The following is a 12,883-nucleotide window of genomic DNA, read 5'->3' on the forward strand; positions in this document are numbered from 1 at the left end:
CATGTTACAGAGTTCTTTTGATTTTCTTTCTCTCAGATACTTTATTAACAATTGAGGTGAACTAGAAAGCAGCCCTTTTTAAAATTTCCTCACTGTTTTACTGTGAATTTATATATGACTTTTTTATTTTATTAATTTTTTCTTATTGGAACATGATGACAGTAATAGATAGCATCCCCTTGTTCTGTGTGCTTTGTCTATGTGATTGTGCTCCACCTTTTGAAGTACACTACTATCTTCCCCATAGATTGAGACTGAGAATGGCTGAGAGAAAGATGATCTGTAGAAAAGGAGACATGGACAACATAATTGTCAGACTTATCAAAAAGGGAGATAACATCTGTTGCGTATTTAGAGGGAGAGCTGATTAAGAAGTCCAGGGTGTTGGACATATGATGATTATCAGAAGTTCTAGTGGGTTGGTGAACAGTTTGTATTAAATCATTACTGATAGCTAACAGTTCAGCTTCTGTTCCAGCTTGGGCTGTAAAGTTGGAGAGTGGAAAGCCAATCAGTATCAGGGATATTGATATCACGAAGGAAAATTATCTCACTATTAGGGAAATTAGACTGCATGTGATTGATTTTTAGAGATAAATAGTCAAATAGATTGGTGAAATCATCAGAATTAGGAAAAAAAGTAGAGGCAGCAAATGAAAGCAACAAAGTGAGCTAACCAAAGCTTCAGCCAAAGCAGATCATGTATAGGAGATTCCGTGTCTAATAATCTTTAATGCAACATTTGGCTAGACTGATCTTCCTCATCTCACCACCTGTTTGGCCCATTCTGTAGCTGCCTATTTGAATGCACTTTAAAGAGGCCATTTTGCAGATGATGAAAAGCTGAAACATGCTATCCATGAAGAGCTCAGATGTCTGGACTTAAACCGACCCATTAAATGGTTGGCATACATCTCACTCACTGATGGCAAAAGTGTATACAAATGCTGGAATTTTGACAGAATAAAGTCAAAAATGATAGAATGATTATGGAAGATGGACTAATCCATATAAATCCCATTGTTAAATATATTATGTTGTCACGGAAGATAAAATAGTAGGCATTACTTTTGTACTACTCCTTGTATTTATTTCAGTCTGTAACTAGATAAATAGTTTAGCCTCCAATATCTTATTTGGTTACAAACAACTGTGCATATCTATTTGATATTTGCATAACATTGAAATTCTCAGATTCATTATTGTTCTTAAATGCAAGAAGTTTATTTTTTTTACCTAGTAGAAAATGCGATTTAGATATCTTTGTTCAAAGTCCAAAAAATTTAGATTTTTGAGTGTAAGTAGATAAGAAAATATAATGAATTATTCTTGGAGTTATCTTTGCCATGGTGTCTAAGCATGTAATATTACAAGCAGTGCATGTTACAGTGAATTGTGAAAGAGGCATTTGAGTTCCCATTCAGACATTGTTGGGCTTCTTTTGGTTTAAATATATGGATTTTGATTGATTTTTAAAAGATGCCTAGATATTTGTCAATTTTTAAGCTGTTTAACCTATAACACTTAGTACCAGTCCAGTACCATCAGTAGGGTACACGTTACATAATCAAATGGTTCTGCTCTAGAAACCATGACTTTTCAAAACATTCTTCAAGACTGTGATAAGCAGGATAATGAAAATATTCTGCCACCTAAAGATATCACAAAAAATCATTGTAGTGGGATTCAGACATAAATCCTGTTGATTGGAAAACAGAGACATTATTCACTCAGTAAACCAGGCTGGCATGGCAGGCCAATCAGTTGACAGAATGAAATGTCTGCACTCACTTCCTATGACTCTAGGAAATAAACATTTTTCATTGAGGTAGCCTCTAGTATGTCACCAGTGAGGAAATTGAGGCAAGTATCATTTTGATTGACTGATTGATCTCATCCATCCCTTTAGGACGGGAAGAGTCCCCTAATGAGGTGTTCATGACGAAATTAATGCGGTCAGTTCGTCACTCCTTGCTGCATCACCTAAGGGTAATATTCATGACTGTAATCCATTTGTGTGTATTCATGGGACCAGTTTGCCTGTTTTCAGGATGAAAAACCCCAGATAAACTGGCAGAAAAAAACCTGCTTTCCACACCCAAGACCAGCTAACTTGGCTGTGGCTGAGGAAGATCCTTAAGCTCCTCACGTTGTCGACGGGAATTGAACCTAGAACACTCCTTCCCCAGGCATATGGTTGTGAAGTGCAAAGCCACTAGGCTAACCGCACGGATATGTATCATTTTGACAGTTTAACTTTCTGTCAGAATTTTATGATTGCAGTCCCTCTCTTCCACTAACTCTTCCATTATTAATGACAATTATTTTTAAGCATTAGTGTCATAAAAATTATCCATATACTTGAATGTTACTTTTATTTTTTATTTATTTTTATCATTCTCACACATAAGAGGCTTAATTTTACAGTAAATTTATGCTGTAGGGTTAGAAATGCAAACAGAAAAGGAACTTATTAACATTTATTTTTTAGAGTTGTGGGGGTGCAGACCTTGGGATTATTATCCTAAGACCCCCATGGAGTTACAGAGTCATCTGTGTACTCATCATACACACACAGCTCATCATACCTTGCCTTAAACACATTCAAATTCTCTGCAGACACCACACCCTCAGCCAATGCATTCCAATCGTTCACATCTCTCCATGCAAAAAGCCTACTTCTCACTCCCTTGCTCACACCCTCCTTATATGGCTTCTGGGGATCACCTCTTGTTCACCCTCAATCTCCTACCATTTTTAGGAAAAACCTCTTCAACATTAATCCTATAACAACCCGTTACTAACTTGTATGTCTCTATCATATCACCCCTCTACCTCCTATCCACTTGACTCTGAAAATTGCATTGTTTCAACCTTTCTTCATATTCAACAGTCCAAAGATCAGAAACTATTTGGGTCAATCGCCTCTGGATCCTCTCTAACATCTCTTCATCCTTTTAAAAACCAGGTAACCAAATCTGTGCATAGTAGTCCATATGTGGCTTAATCAAGGCCTTATACGAGTCATTGTACTCTGCATCATTCCCAGAATTCATTGTGTTGTCCTCACAATTTTAACATGTCCTCTACATTTCAGATCCTTAACCACCATCATCCCAAGATCTCTTATTTCCTCCACCTCCAACAATATATCCCTACCAAGAGTAAATTCTACATCCCATCTTTGTTTTCCATATATCAAAACCTTACATTTTGCAACATTGAACCAGCATCTCCACTCCCATGCCCATTAACTCAGTTTATTCAAGTCTTCCTGTAAGGCCACAACATCTGCTCTACCAACTTAGCAGCATCTGCAAACAGCTGCATATCCCCATTCAAATCTTCCCCAATATCATTGACATGCAGGTTAACAGCAATAGCCCTAAAACCAACCCCTGAGGCACAATACTAGTGACTTTCCTCTTCTGGGATATTGCTCTCCCACTTGCTGATACCTATCAGGCAGGCAATTTCCAATCCAATGCACTAGTCTAATATCCAACCCCATCCGCTGTAGTTTGCTGTCAACTTATCATGAAGTAATCTATCAAAAATCTTTGCAAAGTCTAAGCATAATTACTGTGTATCCATCTCCAATATCCAATGCCGCTGTCACCTTATTATCATAAGTAAGTAGATTACTAAATCGAGACTACCTTTAGCAAATCCATGCTGTCCATCAAAGATAATACCGTTGTCAACCCAATTCTGGATCCTGATTCTCATCAGTCTTTCCAACACTTTAACCACATCACCTGATACACCGATTGCCTATAATTTGATGCTTTGCTTCTGTCACCTTCTTTAAGAAGCGGTACCATCTTGCCTTCCTTCAACTTCTTTGGAACTTGATCCAATGTACGACTCATATTAAGCAAATATATCAAGGCAGATGTGAGCTCCCAGACACATTCCTTCAAAATACGCAGTGATATATCATCAAGTCCCACAGCCTTATTAATAGCAAGTTTGATTAATTCCCCATATACTTCTTGCTCACTCAGTCAGTCTCCTCTCCTCTTCATTCACTGCTCTGTTCTTAAACTCTATGATGTTGCATTAACAAGAATGAAAGACTTTTATCAGCTGCTCATTAAGTATCTCCACTATATCTTCTGCAGTAGTTGTCCTTATACTATTTTCTCAATCAGTGTCATCTTTCCATAATCATGCTTTTTTTTTTGCTGGCTATATATCAAAAGAACTACCAAGAATTTTTTTCACTTCATTAGCTAACTGCTGCTCATACTGAAGTTTTGCTAACCTTACCAACTGAGTCATTCTCCTTGTCTATTCTTTGAATTCCTCATGGAATTGATTATTACCACTCATGTTGCCTCCATAATGCCTTTTTTTTTCTCTTTATTGTATGCTTAATAGCTTCATTCATCCATTTCACACCTACCTTATTTAATATTCCGACCTTTGCTTCTACTAGATAGTTCTTGAATATCACCCAAGCATCATTGATCTCTCCTTTCCACTCAACTCCTCATTCCATGCTACAGCTGCAAGCTGTCTCTTGAGCTTCTCATAATCACCAGCCTTGTAGTTCCACATATACCCTCTTTATTGTACAATGAAACCTGTGGGGTATTCATGACTAAACAAACAGTAATAAGTTTTAATAAGTAAATATTTCATCCAGTATCATAGGATATCGTCGGTACAGTTAATTTGAACAATACTAGGAATAACATACAATTAGGCTGCATGATTACAATGGAATCTCAATATGCATGCAGTAGTGTCGTATAGAATTAAATTAAAATATATCTGGAGAGGAAAAAAAATAGATTACATTAAAATCAGATAACATATATAAAAATTATTTTACACAATTTTGTATGACAATTTCCCACACTTTATGGATAGCAAGAATGTCATTACAGTTCAGATTTGGTCTGTGACGTAGGGCTTCAGCACTTCCTTTATATAAACATTCATGTTTATATAAAAATCTATATAGAAGTTTGGTCTTTTCCCAGTGGATCCTATGGTTTTGGTTTTCAACTCGGTGTTGTCAGAGGCCAGATTTCTGCAGTTTGATAAGACGGATATGGTCTTGATGTTCTGAAATGTGTTTATTAACAGATCTCCACCTGTCTGTCCATAGTAAGACAATTTACAGGAACATGGAACCTTATACATGCCAGGTGGCATCAGAGGTGAGAGTTTGCCTTTAGGAGAAGATAACAAGTTATAGATCTTGTTGATTGGTTTATAGGTAGCAGCAAATTTGTATTTCTTCATAATTTTTGAAAGACATTCGGAGAAGATTTGATGTAAGGTATGGGAATCCTACGGGCTTGTTCTTGTCTAGGTTCATGTGTGGGGAACTGACTGATTGAAAATGTAGCGACATTTTCAGGTTGCTACATTCACAATTCTTCTGCTCATCATCCATCTTAAAAATTTGGCATCATTAAATCATTAGCAACCAGAGCACACAGATTCTACTCCTGAAGAATCTCTAAACCAAGAATTGGAAATAATCAAAAATACAGCCATACTAAATGGATACAATCCTAAAATAACTCAAAAAAATCATCAGTCACTTCCCCACACATCAGCCTAGACAAAACAAACCCATAGGATTCCCATAGTTCATGTCAAAGGCATCTCCGAACATCTTTCAAAAATTATGAGGAAATACAAACTTGCTGCTACCTACAAACCAATCAACCAGATCTATAACTTGTTACCTTCTCCTAAAGACAAGCTCTCACCTCTGCTACCTGGCATGTATGAGGCTCCATATTCCTGTAAATTGTCTTACTCTGAACAGTCAGGTAGATCTGTTAATAAGCGCATTTCGGAACACCAATACCATATCCATCTTATCAAACCGCAGAAATCTGGCCTCGCACAACACAGAGTTGAAAACCAAACCATAGGATCGATCCATTGCAAAAACACCAAACTTCTACATAGATCTTTATATAAACATGAATGTTTATATAAAGAAAGTGCTGAAGCCCTACGTCACAGATCAAATCTCAACCATAATGATGTTCTTGCTATCCTTAAAGTATGGGAAATTGTCATACAAAATTGTGTAAAATAATTTTTATATATGTTATCTGATTAATTTAATTCTATAACACAGTGATCAGCATTCATTTTAGAAATTATGGACTTTACAGCCGTGTTATAAATAACTATTTTAATTTCCTGACATTTCAACCTTCATATTAAGGTCATCATCTGGAGTATATACAAATATACAATGACAAGCTGAGTTACATTTCACGCAGTATGCTAAAGAGACGATGATTTGATCAACGGTTATTCTACTGGAAGGAATTCTAGTGAAAATATAATATTTAAAAAAAAAAAATTTATATGTATATATATAATATAAAAATAAATAAAAAAACAGATAAAATTAATTAATTATTTAGAAACTATATCAAAGCTAAATATTATTTAAGATAACATAAGAGAAACATTCTTTCATATAGATAGTTTTCTTACAGTAACCATGATGTCCTAGTTTAACATGACAGTTGTTATATTAGATTTAAGATTTTGCATTATCTACAGTCCTGTTTATAGTTAACTCTTAGGGAGAAAGGTTCCTTGGGTAGAATATGTGCCTTCCATATGCTTGGGATTTTCAGACCATCATTATTGTTCAGATTAGGGTGGTTGATAAGAATCTCACAGGCTTCCTTAAATTTATGTTTTGGTGTGATGTAAACAACAGTGCTTTTCCAGTCAATTTTATGTAACGTTCAGGGCATGATCAGAAAGGCCAGGTTCACCATAGTTATTATATTTAATGTGTCGTTTACATTGTTTTTATCTGATAGGAATTGTGCATCCTGTTTCCCCTATATATGGTAGATTACAGGTGCAATAAATACGGTATACTCCAGCGTCGACCAGCGGATGGAGTGGGTCTTGGGATGAGTTGAGTAAGCTTTTTAATTTTGCAGGAGATTTAAAGGTGGTTTTGAGGTTGTATTTCTGTAGTATTCTGTTTATCTGATGTACCTTTATTGTAAAGGAATGGTTATAGTTTTGTTGTAGTCTGGTTTATCTTTGGTTTTCATTCAGGTCCTGTAGAGAATTTTGTTAATACTGTTTTGGCTGTAACCATTTTTTAGGAAAGTATTGCTGATAACTTTAAATTGTCTTTAAGCACTTGTTCATTGGAGCAAATCTTCAAATCTCTGTTTTTTTCGAGTATTAATGACACCTAGTTTTTGGGTTGGGTGGCTGGTAGGAGTTTGTGTATATATTGGCCAGTATGTGAAGGAAAGACTGTCAGAAAGTAGATGTTCTGACAAATGTATCTAGAAACAGAAGTGTGTTATGCTTTTCAATCTCAGGAACTGTATGCGTTTTTGTGTTGTTTGTTTAAGTGGCTAAGGAAAGTATCAAGTGTCTGGCGGCCATTGGGCCATATCGCGAAAACATCGTCAAAGTACCTAAGCCAGACTTTGGATTTTAATATAGAGGAATCTAGAGCATGTTGCTCAAAATGTTCCATATAAAAGTTAGCAGGGGGGGGGGGATAATGGCGAGTCCATGGCTGTTGCCTTCTTTTTGTAGCTAGAAAGCATTTTGCCATACAAAATAACCCGAAGGTAATACGTGCGCAAAGAGTTCCATGATATCTGGAGAGAATTTGTCCTTAAAAAAAGGATTGTGTCATTGATTGAGACATTCGTAAAGAGGGCAGACAAGTCAAAACTGACTAATAAATCATTTTTTTCTGTCAAACCATGTCCTTTAAACTAAGAAAGAAAATGGGTCAAAGCTGTACAACTGAGAGGAGACCTCCACATAGCCTTTAAGGGAATGCAGAGAACCGACCAGGGCTTCTGACCTAATGTCCAATCCTCACCTTGTCGTGATGCACCCTGTTGGTTATCTACCTGGATACTGAATGAACGAGGATGGGCTGGCAATTTGGGATTTAGCCGACCAAATTGTATTCTTATTGGTTAAACTAAAATAAAAAATGATGGTACAACATGACAAAATTTCATGCCGGCTGGGGAGTCGCCCAGTTAAACAAGGCCTCCGTTGTTTTCACCAGGGAACCAGGTCGAACAGCAAAAAGTCAGCTACTGGAACAAATCTGAAAACACACCCCAACTCAACATCACCAGAGTTAAAGATCGGTACTATCAACATAAGAAGCCTGAATGGCAAAGAAATGGAGCTAGCTGAGGAATTAGATAAGTACCAGATTGACATAATAGGGGTGACTGAAACAAAAAAGACAAAAACTGGTGAGATCTTTCTGAGCAATAAATACAAAATGTTATATTCAGGAAATGACAATCAAGGAAAAGAAGGAGTGGCCATAGTATTCAACACAAAATACGAGGCTAATCTTCTTAAATGGCAGACAGTCTCAAGTAGAGTGATGTGGGCAAATATCAGAATGGGGAATTGGAATGAGACTTATTTGTGCCTGTGGTCCCACAGAAGGTTCTACTGAGGTAGAAGTGGAGGAAATTTTTGAGACTTTAGCAAAGGAAATGACACAATGAAAAAGGAAAAGTGGTCCTTGTTTGGGATCTAAATAGCAGAGTAGGAAATGATTGTCAGACATACAAAAATATTTTGGGAATATTTGGAGAAAAGAGCAAAGCTAATAATAATGGCAAATACTTGTTGGATTTCTGCTCAGGACATGGATTGGTTATTACTAACACCATGTTCCAACATAAAAATGTGCACAAATTCACATGGAGAGAAGAGGCTAGGAATAAGAAAAGTCTCATTCACTATGTTATTTACTAATTTAATAAGCCGAAAGGCTATTTTACCGGCGAACATGTTAATAGAAAGAAAAGAAAATTACATGTTAATAAAAACATAAAGGGATTTACCATCCCCCTTTTTATTGACTATGTTATTATTGATATGATGTTTTCTAGATGATATTTGACCAGAAATGCTGAAGTATGGTGGTATGAAAGTCTTGCAGTGGCTGCATTGCATAGTTCAGAAAGCCTGGACAGAGGTACAAATTCCTGATGATTGGAGTAGAGCTCTAATAGTGCACATATATAAAAAGGGAAATAAAACTGAATGTGAGAATTACAGAGGTATTTCCCTACTCAGTGTTCCTGGCAAGATCTATGCAAGTATACTTGAGAAACGGTTGAGAAGAATTGTGGAAGAAAAGCTTGGTGAAGAATATTCTGGATTCAGGCCAAATAGAGGCTGTCAGTATCAGATCTTCACTTTACAACAAATAGTCGAGAAAGCATGGGAATATAACAAATATCTGTATTTAAGTTTTGTCGATCTGGAAAAGGCATATGACGAGGTGCTAAGAGAGAAGCTATTCAATACGCTACAGTTATATGGTGTCGATGGGGCATTATATCAAGCAATACTTAGTCTGTATTTGAGTTGTAAGTCAGCAGTTAAAATTGAAGGAAGTACAGGAGATGGTTTAATGTTAAATCTGTGTGAGACAAGGATGTACATTATCTATATGGATCACATTATGAAGGAAAGTGATATTAAACATGACATAAAAATTGGAGATGTTAATGTCAGTTCTTTGCTTTATGGGAAGATGATATTATACTTCTAAATAAATCTGCTACAAGTCTGCAAGCTTCCCTGACTAAATTGAATAACTGTTGTAATAGATATGGTATGAAGGTCAGCATTAAAAAGACAATGAAAATAGGTAGAATTGTTGAAAATGTCAACTGTGTTGTGAATGGGGAACCCATGGAACAAGCAAGTAAAACATTTCAGCTACTTAGGCACGATTTTTAGTGAAGATGGCAAATTAAATATGGAAATAGACAACAGAATCAACATATCTGGTATGGTAGGAAGTCAATTGAATAAATTCATATGGAATAAGAGAGAAATTAGTCGCAACACTAAATTAGCTGTATACAAGACAGTGTTCAAACCAGTTTTAACTTATGGATCTGAGAGCTGGGTCTGAAGTAAAACACTTGACCAAAGACTAGAGACTGCAGATATGAGAGTCCTGAGAAAGATAGAGGCATGAACAAATGGCATCAATAGCAATATCGTATTAAAAAGAGTATATTAGGAAAGAACTTGACATTGTCGGCATCCGGGAACGCATTAGCAGAGCTAATCTCAGGTGGTATGGTCACTTAAACAGAATGGGCGAGGTTATTATGGTACAATGTGCCTTAGACGAGAGAAATATAAGATCTGATAATGATAATATTGGAGTCTTGACAAGTAGTAGACTGATTTGGAGGAAAATTGTAGATAGGAAGTTAGTAATGGTGTAAATTTTTCATGTAGTACTATCATATCCTGTACACCCCTTGAGGGTATATGTCAAGAATTTGATGATGATGAGAAAATCTCATATCCAAATTTCATAGACTAAAAGATCGGCAAAACCAATCAACATTTTTGAATTTCTCCACAGTGAACGTTAACAACCAATCAGAAGCAAGAAATAACAGGAGCCACCAATTGCTCTCAGGTAAAAGTAACATAGTCAACCTATCCAACCATGCCTTAAACAAAGGTGAACTTTTGCCACTCAGGAAAGCTTTAAACTTTGCCGTAGCACCCAGATTGATGAACAAACTGGATTTTATTTATAATATTGAAAGAGGCTTAAGATTCATCCCAACTACCATAGCAGATAAAATACGTTTAGAAACCGTCAACGTTTTAAATGTAAATTATAAGAAAACAATAACAAGCAACTTAACGAAACACAAATTAACAGCAGTGAAATCACTAAAATCAAATCAGAACGTCGTAATAACTAGAGCCTATAAAGACAATGCCACCATTATTCTAAACCGAACTACATATTTAGAAAAAATGAATCTGCTAGTCTCAGACACAATACATATTAATTTGTTGACTACGACCCTACCAGTAGAATAAAAAAAAAAAAAAACAGAGAAGCTACTTAAATCAGTTACTACATAGCCCGAAGATGCAGTCAAGAAATTACTTCCACACTACGCTCGTTCTCCAAGAATTTACGGTCTACTAAAGATACATAAACAAAACACACCACTCCTGCCGATAGTCGAAGGTATAGACAGCCCGAATTATCTCCTAGCGAAGAAATTAGCATCAACACTCAAGGAGTTGGTAGTTGGTGGAAATAAATAAATATTTATTTCCCCCTCCTATATCAGAAACACACAACACTTCATAAACATAATCAAAGACATAACATTAGAAAATATGATTTATTAGTCAGATTTGACATCTCTTACGAATGTCCCAATCGATGACACAATCCTTCTTTTACAGGACAAATTCCCTCCAGATATCACAGCACTCTTTGCACATGTATTACATTCTGGTTATTTTGTATGGCAAAATGCTTTCTACCTACAAAAAGAAAGCACAGCCGTGGGTTCACCATTATATCCCCCCCCCCCCCCATTGTAACTTTTATATTGAACATTTTGAGCAACATGCTCTAGATTCTGCTCCTTTAAAATCCAAAGTCTAGCTTAGGTACGTTGACGATGTTTTTTTGCGATCTGGCCCGCAGACACTAGACACTTTCCTTAGCCGCCTAAACAAACAACACAAATGCATAGTTCCCAATTGAGATTGAAAATCAGAACACACTTCCATTTCTAAATATACTTGTCACACGTGTTTCTTCCTTCTGGCAGTCTTTCCTTCACTGTTTACGGGAAACCGCACATACTGGCCAATATATATATATATACATAAACTCCTACCAGCACCCAACACAAAAAACTAGGTGTCATTAATACTCTAAAAAACAGGGCTTTGAAGATTTGCTCCAATGAACAAGTGCTTAAAGACGATTTAAAGTTATCAGCAATACTTTCCTAAAAAATGGTTGCAGCCAAAACAATATGAGCAAAATTCTGTACAAGACCTCAATAAAAAACAAAGATAAACCAGACTACAGTAAAACTATAACTATTCCTTACATTAAAGGGACATCAGATAAAATAAACAGAATACTACAGAAATACAACCTCAAAGCCACCTTTAAACCTCCTGCAAAATTAAGAAGCTTACTCAACTCATCCAAAGACCCACTCCCTCCGCTGGCCCACCCTGGAGTATACCGTATTTATTGCACCTGTAATCTACCATATATAGGGGAAACAGGATGCACAATTCCTATCAGACAAAAAGAACATTAATGACACATTAAATATAATAACTATGGTGAACCTTGCCTTTCTGATCATGCCCTGAACTTTATATAGAATTGACTGGAAAAGCACATGTTGTTTACATCACACCAAAATGTAAATTTAAGGAAGCCCGTGTGATTCTTATCAACCACCCTAATCTGAACAATAATGATGGTCTGAAAATCCCAAGCATATGGAAGGCACATATTCTACCCAAGGAACCTTTCTCCCTAAGAGTTAATTATAAACAGGACTGTAGATAATCCATTGTAATCATGCACCCTAACTATGTTATTCCTAGTATTGTTTGAATTAACTACTGACGATGTTCTATGTTATTCAGGATGAAATATTTACTTATTAAAACTTATTACTGTGGTTACGTGTGTTTGTTTAGTTACATATACCCTCTCCTCACAGAAGTCTTCACATGGCTGGCATCCACCCAGTTAATAACTTCATGGTCACTCTCACCAGCTGGAGGGAGATTTGACACCTCATTTATCATGGCATCCTCTGATGAGATGATCAAATTCCCTCCTTGCATCTCTAACTTGTATGGACTTAACTCTTTTTCTATCATCAATAGAACTCCACCTCCCTTTTTACCATTTCTATCTTCATGAAATACATCATACCCTTCCATCTCTATTTCTATCAGGATATCATACTCATCCAACCATATCTCTTATTGCAACAATTTTTGGGTTAATGAACTCAATCAATGCAGCCATTTTACTTCCCTTGTTTCT

The 12,883-nt window shown here is 36.2% G+C and overlaps 1 protein-coding gene across 3 annotated transcripts in view; it reads left to right on the top strand.

Annotated features, from left to right (window-relative positions):
* Window positions 1–12,883, top strand: part of Tasp1 (Taspase 1) — a 164,900-nt gene that overhangs the window by 23,223 nt on the left and 128,794 nt on the right. The window lies entirely within an intron of this gene.

Source organism: Typopeltis vanoorti, chromosome 7, assembly GCF_054136105.1.
Source record: "Typopeltis vanoorti isolate ZY-2024b chromosome 7, IOZ_Tvanoo_1.0, whole genome shotgun sequence".
NCBI lineage: Eukaryota > Metazoa > Arthropoda > Arachnida > Uropygi > Thelyphonidae > Typopeltis > Typopeltis vanoorti.